The 15,057-nt window shown below is 44.4% G+C and overlaps 1 pseudogene; it reads left to right on the top strand.

Annotated features, from left to right (window-relative positions):
* The first annotated feature begins 6,105 nt into the window (after nucleotides 1-6,105).
* LOC126214087 (5S ribosomal RNA) lies at nucleotides 6,106-6,223 on the top strand (annotated as a pseudogene).
* Nucleotides 6,224-15,057: the final 8,834 nt, after the last annotated feature.

Here is a 15,057-nt window from a genome sequence, read left to right on the forward strand (position 1 = left end):
CTGCGAACTTTATTATCATTATTATTATTGCTGCATTAACTTTAATAATGCAACATAAAAACCTAGTTTTTACTAAGCGTGTGACGCAAGTATGATGAGGAAACCACATTTTATTTTATGCTTCCATAAAGTCTACTTCACCTACGAACTCAGAGACAACGTGAAGTATATATAGGTTGTAAACGATTATTGTTTACAACGTAGTATAGCTATGCAGTGGAAGTCGAAACGAAGAATTTTATACAAGACACTTGTGGTCCATTAAGTTGGGAAACAGTCACCAAGAGGTTTACAAGACTACATGAGCTCTAGCCCATGCGCGTCGCGTGAGATTTTCATGTTCTCTTCTCCAGCTCTGTACACATCGTCATCGATTGTTTCGCAATTGTTGCTTGCATTAGCTTGTTATTTCTTCACTGCCTAATTATTACATGTTTGTCTGTTTGTTGTATCTGCTCGTAACGGGCAACACATCGTCCGTAATTGGCGAGCAGTCTGTACTGGGGGCCGGTTTTCCGTGCGCCACCCTATATTATTTCCCTGCGATCAGCCACACAAGGCTACCGTTGGCTAAACGAGAGGTTCTGCAAAATCGCAGAAATTACTTGTAAAAGTGTGTGAGAATTCTGTAATGAATAAAAACTCTATACTCCAAGGGGAGGCAAGTGCCCCCTCTTGGTGCCCTCCATCCTTCAGTCACCTACACTACCAGTTTTCAGTTTTTCATGAGAACCATATACCAGGCACAAATGAACGGTGAACGAGTAAAAATGAACGGTTCCCAAAAAAGAACGATCAGCAGTGAACTAGTTCCCACGGATGAACGAGTTTGCCCATCTCTAGATGGAGTTTTTATGGGTGACAATGCGCCATGTCACCGAGCCATACCGGCAGATTGGAAAACTGCTTTGATTCGCCCTCTACACAAAAAGGGCGACAATCCCAACAACTATCGAGACATTTCACTCCTACCACTCGATTACAAAGTGCTGTCACGTGCTTGTCTCACCAGATTAGAACAACAGACAGAGCATACGATTGGTGAAAATCAGGCAGGCTTTCGCCCACACCAATGCTGCACAGAGCGGATCTGCAACCTGAAGATAACACGAGGGGCGTTTTAAAAAAAAGTCCGTGCAAAAACAAAAACTACTTAGGCCTACGTGTTTCGGGTAAACCTTTCTTTCGACATAGTCTCCTCTTTGGACTTATACACTTCGTCCAACGCTGTTCTAATTTGTTGATCCCTTCCGAATAATAGGAATTGTCCGAGTCTGCAAAATAACTATTAGTTGCTGCAATCACCTCCTCGTTTGAATAAAATCTTTGTACCGCCAGCCATTTCTTCAAATTGGGGAACAAATAGCAGTCCGAGGGAGCCAAGTCTGGAGAATAGGTGGGATGTGAAACGAGTTGGAATCCTATTTCCATTAATTTTGCGACCACACCTACTGAGGTGTGTGCTGGTGCTTTGTCGTGATGGAAAAGGACTTTTTTGCGGTCCAATCGCCATCGTTTTTCTTCCAGCTCGGTTTTCAAACGGTCCAATAACGATAAATAATATGCACCTGTAACAGTTTTACCCATTTTCAGATAGTCGATGAGGATTATCCCTTGCGAATCTGAAAACACAGTCGCCAAAACCTTTTCGGCCGAAGGAATGGTCTTCGCCTTTTTTGGTGCAGATTCTCGCTTGCAAACCCATTACTTGTTGTTTGGTCTCAGGAGTACAGTAATGTATCCATGTTTCATCCACAATGACTGACACGACGCTTAAAGACCTGCGGATTCTTCCTGAACAGCTGCAAACCATCCTTGCGTATTCCATAACGATTCCGTATTCGGTCAACCGCGAGCAATCGCAGAAGCCATCTTCGGATAGCTTTCTCGTGTCCAAATGTTTATGCAAAATATTATGTACCCATTCATTCGAAATGCCGACAGCACTAGCAACGAAAAACTTTATTACTGCGAACTTAATTATTATTATTACTGTTGCTGCATTAACTTTAATAACGCAACATAAAAACCTAGTTTTTACTAAGCGTGTGACGCAAGTATGAGAAAACCACATTTTTATTTTATGCTTCCATACTCTACTTCGCCTACGAACTCAGAAACAACGTGAAGTATATATAGGGTGCAAACGATCATTTTTTACAACGTAACATAGCTATGTAGGGGAAGTCGAAATGAAGAATTTTATACAAGACACTTGTGGTCTATTAAGTTGGGAAACAGCCACCAACAGGTTTACAAGACTACATGAGCTATTATAGCCCATGCGCGTCGCGTGAGATTTTCATGTTCTCTTCTCCAGCTCTGTACACATCGTCATCGATTGTTTCGCCTTTGTTGCTTGCATTAGCTTGTTATTTCTTCACTGCCTAATTATTACGTGTTTGTTGTATCTGCTCGTAACGGGCAACACATCGTCCGTAATTGGCGAGCAGTTTCTACTGGGGGCCGGTTTTCCGTGCGCCACCCTATATGATTTCCCTGCGATCAGCCACACAAGGCTACGGTTGGCTAAACGAGAGGTTCTGCAAAATCACAGAAATTACTTCTAAAAGTGTGTAAGAATTCTGTAATGAATAAAAACTCTATACTCCAGCCTCTTGGTGCCCTCCAGCCTTCAGTCACCTACACTACTAGTTCTCAGTTTTTCATAAGAACCATATACCGAGCACAAATGAACGGTGAACGAGTAAAAATGAACGGTTCCCAAAAAAGAACGATCAGCAGTGAACTAAAGTGCGCGTCATTTACGACGGCGGCCGAGTTTAGGTTCGTTCTGCGCATCTGACGTCACAAAGCACAGTCAGCCAATGAACAGAGAACGACGTTGCCAGAGCTCGACTGCAGTGCAGAGCACGGACGAGTGTCTTCAGTTTTAGAAACGTTCAGTCATAAATAGAGTAATTGAAGAAAAGCAATGCCTGGATAGCATAGTTTCTTTTATAGAAAGTTTGGAAAAAAGCATTGTTTATACCAATTGCTTCATATTCTATTAATTAATTAAACGAAACAAGCAATAAGCCTCCTAATTCAGGCGATAGCAAGGAAAGGTGTTTGTATCATTCTCACGAACCGCTTTCTGGCAATAAAGAACAGCGGTAATTGTTTATTTCCTATTGTACTTCGACGAAACGTGAATAATTAATAGTCATACCAACAGCGTTTATCGGTTATTTGCGTGAGACTCAAGTCCTCCAGTTGATGCATTGAATGACGAGCTGCGGTAGTGTAATGGTTAACGTGTTTGGCTGCTAAGCGAAAGGTTCTGAGTGCAAAACTTGTTTGGTGCTTAATATTTTCTTTATTTGAAAACGATATCGAAGTGTCTTACTTCATGAATTTTATTCGTTTGAATGTAATTTTTTGAAATTTCTAGTGGCAACTAAAATCGACCATACGGAAAGTATACGCTATGGACTTTTATCTCTGCAAACTCTTCAAAATTTCGTGCAAATGGTTTACTACATCTAATGCTGCACAATAACTGCGTTGAACATCGAAACAAAATTAAGTCATTTATGGGGGGAAGGTATCAGTGAAGAAGATGTGTAAAAATCAAATTTTTGGGCCAAATAGTTTTTGTGAAACCGAATGATAAAGTGTGTCAAAGCGGTCGAAACACCATGTGTCTGCACAGGCGAGCAGTGCAGTGATGACTAAATGCGGGGAGCACGTCTCTGTAGCTGCGAAAGGGTTAATGCGGCCGTGGTGGCTTTACTTCATAAACTGCGCGCTCCGCCCTAAACCTAAGTTTGCGAACTATACTATACTATGGCGCTGCTTCTCTTGGCGCGTACAACTGGCAACGCAGCAATCTCCCGCGTCTGGGCGGGCATGCGCGAACCGCCAAGATAAAAGAATTGAACTATAGTTGCCGAGTATGAACGAGTTTGCCCACCTGTGCTGTACGTGCACGTCGCTGCTGCTCAGTGTGGGTGGGACAGTGGGCAGCCAGGTGTACAGCACAGCACCGCCTCCAAGGCCGCCCCCACACTCGTTGCGAAACCCGCCGGCATTTCCGCCTCGGTCCACCGCCGTGACGGTGCGGTGTCGGCGCGGGCCCACTCGTTACTGCTGGCGGTCGTACACTGCGTGACCAAAAGTATCCGGACAGCTCTCTGGAAACGGCTTACAAGTTCGTGGCGACCTCCATCGGCAATCCTCGGATTCAATATGGCGTTGGCCCACCCTTAAGGGGCTCCGGCAAGGCTCAAAATCATGAAAAGTTCAAATGGCTCTGAGCACTATGGGACTCAACTGCTGTGGTTATCAGTCCCCTAGAACTTAGAACTACTTAAACCTAACTAACCTAAGGACATCACACACATCCATGCCCGAGGCAGGATTCGAACCTGCGACCGTAGCAGTCGCACGGTTCCGGACTGCGCGCCTAGAACCGCGAGACCACCGCGGCCGGCATGAAAAGTTCAATTTTTACTTTTTTGCGTTTTCTGAATCTGCAGACTATTACCTTTTATTCAATTCCGAAGACTACAACTATTTTTAAATTTTTTTTGAAATGTGTTCTACATGGGCGTGACCCACTGTGGCGCTGTTAAACTGCTGTCAAATGGTGTTATTATTAACGTCCGTGTTCATCAGGTACATTTTAGTGATGTGAGATAAAGTATGTGTTGTGGCTAACCTGTGATGGTTCAATATATATCGCTGGTGTGATTGTCGATTGTTTCATGTTTATTTACTCTGTCGTTATCCCGAAAATATTCGTAATTAATTCTGTTTCTTGAGTCTCTGTTTTGTTGAAGTATAATAATGAGTAAAAGTAAAGTTATTAGAAATCCTCTGAAGGCTTTTAAGAAAAGGAGAAATGTTGGAAAGCGAAAGGTATGTGTTATTACTATAAACAATAAAGACGATAACCAAGTGAGTGAACCTAACCTCTCAAGTACACCTGCCCATAGCAGTCAAAGTGGGAAAGAAAATACTTCACAGAAGAAGCTTGGTTCAATGAGTGAAAACTATGAATGTTTTATGAGCGAATCGGATGTGAATGAAATATTTGATAAGTCGGTTCTCAAAGGAATTTTTTCAAACTGTGTAAGATGTATTCATTGTAGTGAAGTTGGTCTGGAACTCTGCATAATAAAGCACGTAAGACTTGCTAGTGAAATACAACTGAAATGTGACAAGTGTTCATACATGACCACCTTTTGGAACAGTGTTGCAGTAACTGCAACTGAAGAAAATGGTAGCAAAATCTACGAACACAACAACGAGCGATGCTTGCTTTAGACAAGGAACGCCTTCGGGCTGCAGACAGGGCTGTAAAGAGTCTAGAAATACAAGCAAGAGTAAACAGGAGGAGGAACAAGAGGAAGCTGGAGGAGGAGTTTGCAGACGATGAAGATAATCCATCCTATGGACCTGGAATGCACTAAAAAGTTAATCCAATCTTTGTCGCTCGATTCCCAAAACTTTTATTTTCTCATACTAATTACATGTTTTCTAAGGATCTTCCAAACATATTTGTTTCAAACTTTCAGTAAATGTTACACAGTACCTTCTTCATAATTTAACACAGCCCTTTTCCAAAAAACTGTATATTTTTCAATATATAAATAAAAAATTGCAAAAAAATGTTGTGAATTTTCATTACAATTTTTAAAAAATCAGTTTTAATAACTGAACTAAAATTTTGTAAAATCCCTGTGTTAAGTTGTAGCCCATATTCCAATAAATAATCTGTAAAAAGTTCAACTTCCTACCTCAAATACTTTGTGAGGAAAGATGTAATTTATAAGCGTTATTTTAACATTGCAAGTATAGGGCGTTCCGGAGCCCCTTAAGCCGTCGGCACACGGACCGTGCTGTCGAACGTCAACGTTGAGCGTGCCGAGTTGAACGTGCTGCTGAACGCTCAGGAACGATGCGACTTGTGCACACGGTACGTGGGCCCCAACGTGGTGTACGCAATCGCAACGCACTCCAGCGGCAGTTGAGGGATGTTTCTACTTCGTAAATCACACTGTTTACTCAACGGAATGTTTCCTGTAAGTTTGGCCGTACCTTTTTGTAACACCGTGTATAACTCTTTAATGAGCCTTTTGCTACTTTTATGAACTAGCCGGCAACGGACTTGCCGCAGTGGATACACCGGTTCCCGTCAGCTGACCGAAGTTAAGCGCTGTCGGGCGTGGCCGGCACTAGGATGGGTGACCATCCGGGCCGCCATGTGCTGTTGCCATTTTTCTGGGTGACTCACCCTCGTGATGCCATATGAGGAGCTACTCGACCGAATAGTAGCGGTTCCGGTCAAAGAAAACCATCGTAACGACCGGAAGAGCGGTGTGCTGACCCCACGCCCCTCCTACCCGTATCCTCCACTGAGGATGACACGGCGGTCGGATGGTTCCGATGGGCCACTTGGAGTAGCCACACAGAATGTGCGAACTTCTTACATAGAGAGTTTCGACTTTCGCAGCAAGTAGAGCTAGTATTCCACTGCGTACGGCGCACGTGCTAGTCTGACGTGAACAAAAGTTTGAACTGTGGACGAACGCTCCTCGCGGTGCTGTGAAAGAACTGTGTATGTTTTGGGTCCCGGTTATCGGACAATAGAGGGCAGTGACCGCGCCTAAGGATTAGGCCATAGCTTGTTTATCTCCTCTGTTGGCACTGCAAGCGTCTTTGATGTGCCGGCAACAACATCGCCAGTACCTGAGAAGCGCTTTATCTACAAGGTGTACAACTTTGCTTCCACCGTTTTTTCCGCAACATCTGAGGCTTTAATGAAACAAATTGGTAACACACGTATCATTCAAAGTATTTTCCGTCGCTGGCCACTACTTTCTCCCATCTTTCTGGCAGTGTACGAATCCTGCGTCGAAAAAATTGTTCAACTTTTGAAGCGATCCACGAATCGATCCAAGTTGTGACTTCTTCATGAGATCGGAAGTGTTGGTCAGACAGGCCGTGCGCCATTGATCTAAACAGGTGATAGTCAGAGGGAGCAATGTCTGGAGAATGCGGCGGGTGGGGTAGGACTTCCCATTTTAACGTTTCCAAGTACGTTTCGACCTCTTTTGCAACCTGGCGTTGTCGTGCTGGAAAATCACTTTCTCGTGCCTCTCGCTGTATTGCGGCCGTTTGTCTTTCAATGCTCTGCTGAAACGCATTAATTGCGTTCGATAACGACCACCTGTGGCCGGCCGTGGTGGCCGAGCGGTTCTAGGCGCTACAGTCTGGAACCGCGCGACCGCTACGGTCGCAGGTTCGAAGCCTGCCTCGCGCATGGATGTGTGTGATGTCCTTAGGTTAGTTAGGTTTAAGTAGTTCTAAATTCTAGGGGACTGATGACCTCAGAAGTTAAGTCCCATAGTGCTCAGAGCCATTTGAACCAATGAGCACCTGTGATAGCTTCACTCGGTTTTAACACCTCATGGTACACTACGCCGAGCTGGTCCCACCAAATGCAGAGCGTATTCTTGGAGCCGTGAGTATTCGGTTTGGCCGTCAACGTGGTAGCTCTCAAAATGGCTCTGAGTACTATGGGACTTAACTTCTGAGGTCATCAGTCCCCTAGAACTTAGAACTACTTAAACCTAACTAACCTAAGGACATCACACACATCCATGCCCGAAGCAGGATTCGAACCTGCGACCGTAGCAGTCACGCGGTTCCGGACCGAGCGCCTAGAACCGCTAGACCACCGCGGCCGGCAACGTGGTAGCGTCGCCGGAATATCCCCATGATTTTTTGCGTTTAGGGTTATCGTAATGAACCCATTTTTCGTCCCCGATGAAGAAATCCCTTCCGTTTTTGGCTGTGAAGCAACTGTTCACAAGCCGGCCGCGGTGGCTGTAGTCCAGAACCACGCGGCTGCTACGGTCGCAGGTTCGAATCCTGCCTCGGGCATGGATGTGTGTGATGTCCTTAGGTTAGTTAGGTTTAAGTAGTTCTAAATCTACGGGACTGATGACCTCAGAAGTTATGTCCCATAGTGCTCAGAGCCATTTGAACCAACTGTTCACAAACACACAAACGCCGTTCAACGTCTCTTGGTTTCAGCTCACACGGGACCAAATTCCTTCTTTCTGAATCATGCCTATAGCCTTGAGACGTTTTGAAATGGCTTGCCGTGTCACACCCACTAATCGTGCCAATTCATCTAGATTTTGACGTGAGTCTTCACTCAGCAATGTCTCCGATTCTCTCTTCCACCACTGTGCGGGTCAATGACGTTAAAATCATCGTTCTTGAAGCGTTGAAATCACTCACAACCCGTTGTAAGTAGGCTGTTTAGGTTTTTTTATTGGTGACGCCACGTAGCGCTCTGTATGAAAATCACTGGCTGTGCTGTGTGCAGTCTGTGGCTGGTTTGCATTGTTGGAATATTCGCTATTGTAGCGTTGGGCAGCTGGATGTTAACAGCGCGTAGCGTTGCGCAGTTGGAGGTGAGCCGCCAGAAGTGGTGGATGTGGGGAGAGAGATGGCGGAGTTTTGAGAACGGATGATCTGGACGTGTGTCCTTCAGAGACAGTAAATTTGTAAGACTGGAGGTCATGAACTGATATATACAGGGTGTTACAAAAAGGTACAGCCACACTTTCAGGAAACATTCCTCACACACAAATAAAGAAAAGGTGTTATGTGGGCATGTGCCCGGAAACGCTTAATTTCCATGTTAGAGCTCATTTTAGTTTCGTCAGTATGTACTGTACTTCCTCGATTCACCGCCAGTTGGCCCAATTGAAGGAAGGTAATGTTGACTTCGGTGCTTGTATTGACATGCGACAGATTTTCTGTGAACGTTTGGGCAGGCATTGTTGGTGATGTCTCGATTGGGCCCCACGTTCTTCCACCTACGCTCAATGGAGCACGTTATCGTGATTTTACACGGGATACTCTACCTGTGCTGTTAGAACATGTGCCTTTACAAGTACGACACAACATGTGGTTCATGCACGATGGAGCTCCTGCACACTTCAGTCGAAGTGTTCGTACGCTTCTCAACAACAGATTCGGTGACCGACGGATTGGTAGAGGCGGACCAATTCCGTGGCCTCCACGCTCTCCGGACCTCAACCCTCTTGACTTTCATTTATGGGGGCATTTGAAAGCTCTCGTCTACGCAACCCCGGTACCAAATGTAGAGACTCTTCGTGCTCGTATTGTGGACGGCTGTGATACAATACGCCATTCTCCAGGGCTGCATCAGCGCATCAGGGATTCCGTGCGACGGAGGGTGGATGCACGTATCCTCGCTAACGGAGGACATTTTGAACATTTCCTGTAACAAAGTGTTTGAAGTCACGCTGGTACGTTCTGTTGCTGTGTGTTTCCATTCCATGATTAATGTGATTGGAAGAGAAGTAATAAAATGAGCTCTAACGTGGAAAGTAAGCGTTTCCGGACACATGTCCACATAACATTTTCTTTCTTTGTGTGTGAGGAATGTTTCCTGAAAGTTTGGCCGCACCTTTTTGTAACACCCTGTATATTATGACTTTGGAACACTGTTAAGGTAAATACATTGTTTGTTCTCTATCAAAATCTTTCATTTGCTAACTATGCCTATCAGTAGTTAGTGCCTTCAGTAGTTTGAATCTTTTATTTAGCTGGAAGTATTGGCGCTCGCTGTATTGCAGTAGTTCGAGTAACGATGATTTTTGTGAGGTAAGTGATTTGTGAAAGGTATAGTTTAATGTTAGTCACAGCCATTCTTTTGTAGGGATTATTGAAAGACAGATTGCGTTGCGCTAAAAATATTGTGTGTCAGTTTAGTGTTGATCAGAAAAGGTAAAGAGCGAAATGCGAAATGTCTGAGTACGTTCAGTTCTGCTCAGCTGTTTGAAAATCAAACAATGTAAGAGGTTTATCAGCACAGTAATTCATTAATTTTTCTAAGGGGACGTTTCATAACGTTCTTTCACTACCAGCGTCCTTACCGTACGTACTTGAGAGCATTCGATGAGACTCAGCCGCTGCTATTGAAACTAAACAGTAACACCTCTCGCAAATGACGAGAATTAGGCTCGTAAACTGAAATTTTCAATCGAGAACAACTTCACGATGCAGACACAAATCGACTAATGTTAGAGTGAGGTTATGTCGACCGAGGTCCCAGCTAACTGCCTGACGTCTGCGATCTGTTTATTTCGACCGCTACTTACCGTTGTCGCCACCTACCGGCAAACGGCGGAAGCAAAGTTGTACACCTTGTATAAAGCAACAACACACCCACCGATTCTCTAAGGAACCAAACTCCAATCTACAGGGTTTTCCATTAATTGTTACAAAGATTGGGGACGTTTATTATTTTTATTTTTTGAGTCATCAGTGTTCTGATTGGTCTGATGCGGCCCGCCACAAAATCCTCTCCTGTGCCAACCTCTTCCTTTCCTCTCCAATTCTCCACTGAACCTCCTCATTCATTACTCGATCAGTACACCTAATTTTCAACATTCGTCTGTAGCACCACGTCTCAAATGCTTCGATCCCCATCTGTCTACAGATGGCTGATTTATCGTGTAACAGAAGTTTAACGGGTTCCTTTTAGCACTCATGTGGATGACCTCACACTTTCCTTTATTTAGGGTCAACAGCTACTTTTCGCACCATTCAGATATTTCTTTCTAAATCGTCTACAGACGTTAAAGTAACCTCTGCCGTGCCACAGGGGAGTGTTATGGGACCATTGCTTTTCACAATATATATAAATGACCTAGTAGATAGTGTCGGAAGTTCCGTGCGGCTTTTCGCGGATGATGCTGTAGTATACAGAGAAGTTGCAGCATTAGAAAACTGTAGCGAAATGCAGGAAGATCTGCAGCGGATAGGCACTTGGTGCAGGGAGTGGCAACTGTCCCTTAACATAGACAAATTTAATGTATTGCGAATACATAGAAAGAAGGATCCTTTATTGTATGATTATATGATAGCGGAACAAACACTGGTAGCAGTTACTTCTGTAAAATAACCGGGGGTATGAGTACGGAGCAGTTTGAAGTGGAATGATCATATAAAATTAATTGTTGGTAAGGCGGGTACCAGGTTGAGATTCATTGGGAGAGTCCTTAGAGAATGTAGTCCATCAACAAACGAGGTGGCTTACAAAACACTCGTTCGACCTATACTTGAGTATTGCTCATCAGTGTGGGCTCCGTACCAGGTCGGGTTGACTGAGGAGATAGAGAAGATCCAAAGAAAAGCGGCGCCTTTCGTCACAGGGCTATTTGGTAAGCGTGATAGCGTTACGGAGATGTTTAACAAACTCAAGTGGCAGACTCTGCAAGAGAGGCGCTCTGCATCGCGGTGTAGCTTGCTCGCCAGGTTTCGAGAGGGTGCGTTTCTGGATGAGGTATCGAATATATTGCTTCCCCCTACTTATACTTCCCGAGGAGATCACGAATGTGAAATTAGAGAGATTCGAGCGCGCACGGAGGGTTTCAGACAGTCGTTCTTCCCGCGAACCGTACGCGACTGGAACAGGAAAGGGAGGTAATGACAGTGGCACGTGAAGTGCCCTCCGCCACACACCGTTGGGTGGCTTGCGGAGTATAAATGTAGATGTAGATGTTCCGGTTTTCCCACGGTCTATGTTTGACTACCATACAATGCTCCGATCCAAACGTACATCCTCAGAAATTTCTTCCACAAATTCAGCCCAAAGTTTGATACTAGTAGCCCTTCTCTTCGCCAGGAATGCCCATTTTGCCATTGCTAGTCTGCTTTTGCTTTTCTCCTTTATTTCGCGATAATACAAAACGTGCTGCCCTTCTTTGAACTTTTTCGATGTACTCCGTCAGTCCTACCTGGTAAGGATCCCACACAGCGCAGCAGTATTCTAAAAGAGGACGGACAAGCGTAGTGTAGGCAGTCTCCTTAGTAGGTCTGTTACATTTTCCAAGCGTCCTGCCAATAAAACGCAGTCTTTGGTTAGCCTTCCACACAACATTTTCTGTGTGTTCCTTCCAATTTAAGTTGTTCGTAATTGTAATACCTAGGTATTTAGTTGAATTTACGGCTTTTAGACTGATTTATCGTGTAACAGAAGTTTAACGGGTTCCTTTTAGCACTCATGTGGATGACCTCACACTTTTCATTATTTAGGGTCAACTGCCACTTTTCGCACCATTCAGATACTTTTTTCTAAATGGTTTTGCAGTTTAGTTTGATCTTTTGATGAGTTTATTAGTCGATAAACGACAGCGTCATCTGCAAACAACCGAAGACGGCTGCTCAGATTGTCTCCCAAATCGTTTATATAGATAAGGAGCAGCAAAGCGCCTATAACACTACCTTGGGGAACGCCAGAAATCACTTCTGTTTTACTCTATGACTTTCCGTCAATTACTACGAACTGTGACCTCTCTGAGAGGAAATCATAAATCCAGTCGCATAAGCTGAGACGATATTCCATAAGCACGCAATTTCACTACGAGCCGCTTGTGTGGGACAGTGTCAAAAGCCTTCCGGAAATCCATAAATACGGAATCGATCTGAAATCCCTTGTCAATAGCACACAGTACTTCATGTGAATAGAGATATAGTTGTGTTTCACAGGAACGATGTTTTCCAAACCCATGTTGACTGTGTGCCAATAAACCGTTTTCTTCGAGGTAATTCACAATGTTCGAACACAAAATATGTTCTAAAATCCTGCTGCATATCGACGTTAACGATATGGGCCTGTAATTTAGTGGATTACTCCTACTTACTTAAATATTGGTGTGACCTGTGCAACTTTCCAGTTTTTGGGTACTGATCTTTCGTCGAGCGAACGGTTGTATGAGATTGTTAAGTATGGAGCTAATGCATCAGCATACTCCGAAAGGAACCTAATTGGTATACAACCTGGACCGAAAGACTTGCTTTTATTAAGTGATTTATGTTACTTCACTACTCCGAGGATATTTACTTCTGCGTTACTAATGTTGGCAGCTGTTCTCGATTCGAATTCTGGAATATTTACTTCGTCTTCTTTTGTAAAGACATTTCGGAAGGCTGTGTTTAGTAACTCTGCTTTGGCAGCACTGTCTTCGGTAGTATCTCTATTGCTATCGTGCAGAGAAGGCATTGATTGTTTCTTGCCGCTAGCATACTTCACATACGACCAGAATCTCTCTGGATTTCCTGCCATGTTTCGTTGTGGAAACTGTTATAAGCATCTCGCATTGAAGTCTGCGCTAAATTTCAAGCTTCGGTAAAAGATAGCCAAGCTTGGGGATTTTGCGTCTGTTTAAATTTGGCATTTTTGTTTCGTTGTTTCTGCAACTGTGTTCTAACCCGTTTTGTGTACGAACGAGGATCAGCTCCGTCGTTCGTTAATTTATTTGCTATAAATCTCTCAATTGCTGCCGATACTATTTCTTTGAATTTAAGCCGCATGTTGTCTACACTGTACGCCGCACAGCTGACGGGCAGCGACAGTAGTTACCGTATTTCCCCGGCAGAGCGCGCGCCCGTCGGACGGCGCTTGCGCACCGCGACCTGTTTCGCGATTCCTGCGCAGAAGCGGCTGTTGTGAAACGTAGTTGTGACGCGAGGCTTCCGCCTTTACTGCCGAGCAAAAGAAATGAAATTATGTCGCCACCATCCAGCGGGAAGGTCGGCCCGGGAAAGGCGCTCTTCACGTGGTACGTACCCACTCACTCGAATAGATAGACGCTCTTGTCCGCGAACCAATTCTGCATGCTTCGCAGGCGTACAACTCTTCTTCAGCACCGGAATCCAGAAGCAAGTGCATGGCAAAAGGTACTTCCCACTGCACAACTTATTAGGACTTCTCACCGTTCCACTCACGTATCGAGCGAGAGAGGAATGAGTGTTTAAATGTCTCTGTGCGCGCTTTAAATAATTTGTCTCCTAAGATCGGTACTCAGGGGGCTGGAAGTGTACTGGTTGAATCAGCAATAATTGCTGATTCTCGACATTTGGAAACAGGTTACCTCGCGACATTTGACATCTATCCTCCAAATGTCTACCAGTTCAGTTTTTAAATTTGGCTTGTCGATCTCCGCCTTGTGCAAAACACAATGTACAGGGTGTTCGCCGGCCGTAGTGGCCGAGCGGTTCTAGGCGATTCAGTCCGGAACCGCGCTGCTGCTACGGTCTCAGGTTCGAATCCTGTCTCTGGCATGGATGTGGGTGATGTCATTAGGTTTAAGTAGTTCTAGGTCTAGGGGACTGATGACCTCAGATGTTAAGTCCTATAGTGCTCAAGAACCATTTGAACCATTTTTGAACAGGGTATGCATAAATCTTTCCATTACAACAAAACAGTTTAATTTAATGAAACAAGCGTTACACCACACATGCCTCTGCTCGTTAAGAAACCTGAGACAAATATTTAATACAAGTACTGTAATACACTTAAGCATTTACATCAAAAATGGTTCAAATGGCTCTAAGCACTATGGGACTTAACATCTGAAATCATGTCCCGTAGACTTAGAACTACTTAAACCTAACTAACCTAAGGACATCACACACATCCATGCCCGAGGCAGCATTCGAACCTGCGACCGTAGCGGTCGCGCGTCTCCAGACTGTAGCGCCTAGAACCACGCGGCCAAACATTTACATCACTTCATCATGTGGACCACTGGTAATATGCAAAATAGCAAGACAGTATTCAATATCTTGCGACACACTCTGCAACTTGTCTGACGTGATTCTGCCAGTGACATTTATCCTGTTACAAAAAAACCCTGTTCATGAAAGGCAGAGAAACACTCTTTAGAGCATGATAGTTTCAACAGTGGTATGTAGGCGAGCGCTATCCTGTTGGAAAACGCCACCTGGAGTGATGTTCATGAAAGGCAGAGAAACACACTATAAAGCATGATGGTTTCAACAGTGGTAAGCTGGCGAGCTTTATCCTGTTGGAAAATTCCCCCTGGAGTGCTGTTACTGAAAGGCAGAGAAACACTCTTTAGAGCATGATAGTCTCAACATTGGTATGTAGGCGAGCGTTATCCTGTTGGAAGCCATGAACGGCAGCGCAACATTCTATAGAGCATGATGGTTTAAACAGCGGTATGTAGGTGAGCGTTATCCTGTTAGAAAACACCCCCT

Source organism: Schistocerca nitens, chromosome 11 (genome assembly GCF_023898315.1).
Source record: "Schistocerca nitens isolate TAMUIC-IGC-003100 chromosome 11, iqSchNite1.1, whole genome shotgun sequence".
NCBI classification, from domain to species: Eukaryota; Metazoa; Arthropoda; class Insecta; order Orthoptera; family Acrididae; genus Schistocerca; species Schistocerca nitens.